Raw genomic sequence first — 2,607 nt, 5'->3', positions numbered from 1 at the left:
CGTCGCCGCCATGTGCCTCGCCCCGCCTCCGTCGAGATGCCATGAACCGCCTCTGCCGCTGCTCGTCGCGGATCCGGTCGGGCTGGACCGGATCCGGCGACCTCGAGCCCGGCCACCGCCTCTCCTGTTCTCCGGGCCAACTCCGGCGAAGATCCGGCTCTGCCTCGATCTGCGTGCGCCCGGGTCAAACCCTATACCCGTTCTTGGAGTGGTATAATTTCTCTAAAAGTCCCCAGTATTTTTGGGCATTTTTATCGCATCATAACTTTGCACCTGTGGCTCCGTTTTGGGCGTGTAGCATATCAAATTGTTCGTCTCGACGTGTACTTCATTTCATCTCATTGCATCATGTTCATTTGAGCTCATCTTGATGCCCTAAATGCTGTTGTAAGAGTGCTAGTTTATATTAGTTTCAGATTCTTATCAGTAATTGGTCATTTGTCATTTTTGCCATGTTTAATGTGTGCCTCCTATGAACTTGAGCCCTACATGAGTTTTGAAGTATGCCATGCCATCTTTATAGGGGGTGTATGCCATGTATTTTTGTGATCTCTGTGATGACTAGCACAAGCATGTAAAGTAGCTCTCGTAATGTTGCTGATTTCACGGACTTAGAAATCTTCTAAGTCATTGCCCTAATAATATTTTTATGCCATGTATTCTTGCTGCTACAGAGTGATCCATGCCTCTTTTGAGCATGATCAGTAAGGATGTTTTGTAGATATTGTGGTGATCTATCCATCCATGTCTTTGTTTGCATTTATGGAGCACCCTAACTTGAGTCAATCGAGCTCTACTTTTGCTATAAAATGTTCCTGGCAGATTGTTTACATGTTAAGCAATTTTGCCGAGGTTGTTGTTGTTGTTGTTGTTGTTGTTGTTGTTGTTGTTGTTGTTGTTGTTGTTGTTGTTGTTGTTGTTTATCCATGCATGTTATGAGGTGGTTCTTACCATGTTTAGCTTCTATGTCATGTCTACTTGCTGGGTGTATGCTTAGTTTATCATGCGATGTCTTGTGGTGAGTGCATCGAGCTCGTAAACATGCCTACTTGATATCTGTTTTGCCATGTTCCAGTTTTCTGCTAAGTCTGAATCTGTTAACGATAATTGCTATGTTCACATGGTTGCTATTGTATTTTCTGATCCCTTTTGGCTTATGGTCATTAAGGGTCTTTTGTTGTATGCTTTGAGTAGCTTCATGCCATGCCTTGCTTTGCCATGATATGTTCATGTAGCATGTTGTTATCTTGCTCTAAACATTGCTTTTTGATGTTAAATTCCTGACATGTTGTTATTTTCACTAAGTCTGTAACCTGTTATCTTTTGCTCTTTTGCCATGCTTGTTTGAACCTGCTATTGAGTGAATTAGCCGTAGCTCGGTGTTCATATTTTGTCAAGCATCTTGAGTGGATCCCTGCCATGTATTTTTTTGCTATGTTAGAGTGCTGTAGCATGTTGTTCTTGATGCATTTAGATGGCCTCATGCTGTTAATCGCAGATCGGTGCCATATTTGTTTTGCTGGTCATTTGCAAGCCGTGCATCCGATTCCGGTGATCTTTATATCGATTTCGACCGAAATCAACTCATCTTTCTAGTGGCACTCTTGGTTTTCCAAGTTGAGGCCAGATTCAATCTTTCCTTTCCGAAACATGCATATGCATCGCATTTCACATCCCGCATATCATGCCATGCTTTGCATCATGTTGTTTGTGCATTGCACGTGGTTGATTGTGTCTCCCTTTGCTTGTGTTCTTGCTTTGGGTAGAGCCGGGAGACGAGTTCCTGATTGAGGTACCCGTTGAGTGCGTTTCGAGGATCAAGCTTTCGTCTTCTCGGAGAACTTTGCAGGCAAGATGACCATACCCTCGAAATCATTTCTATCTTTGCTTGCTAGTTGTTAGGGACATTACTACTGGACGTAAACCGGCCAGGAGTATCCGGATTAACTTTATGAAGATTAGAAGCCCATGAAGATGTGAAGATGATGGCGCTTTACGAAGGCCCAAGGCCCAGAAGTGAGTTAAGGACTGTAGACGTAAACCGGCTTAATCATGTAACTTTCTTTGTAAGATAGGGAGTGTAGAGACCGAACCGGAAACGTTTATGATCCGGCTTGGGGACTCTTTAAACCGACGGGCGCCACCCATGTATATAAGGGGACGACCCGTCAGCGGTTCAAGGGACGGACAACAACTCGAGAACCAGACAAAGCGGATTCGCTCCCTGGCCTTTGAAACCCAAGCAATACCAATCACAACTAGACGCGGGCTTTTACCTTCATCGAAGGGGCTGAACTAGTATAAACTCTCTGTGTCCCCTTGTCCGGTTTAACCCCTGTAAGTTAACCCGTTGCGATGGCTCCATGACTAAGTCCTTTCACAAGGACATCTGCCGTGACAAACCCACGACAGTTGGCGCGCACCATGGGGCTATCGCACGATGGTTTAGAGTTCTTGAAGGGCGGCTTTGATGGACTCAAGGGATACGCTGTGGGCTGGATGACGAAGAGTCGTCGCGGCAAGCTTTACATCGACAACGCAGGATGGGGTCCCGAGGCCGATTCAATTGAATATGGGTACCGGGTCCCCTTTGGTGGGATTCACGTC

This window comes from Triticum aestivum, chromosome 1A (genome assembly GCF_018294505.1).
Source record: "Triticum aestivum cultivar Chinese Spring chromosome 1A, IWGSC CS RefSeq v2.1, whole genome shotgun sequence".
NCBI classification, from domain to species: Eukaryota; Viridiplantae; Streptophyta; class Magnoliopsida; order Poales; family Poaceae; genus Triticum; species Triticum aestivum.
The sequence above is the reverse complement of the archived record's forward strand: the minus strand, read 5'-3'. Positions refer to the sequence as shown.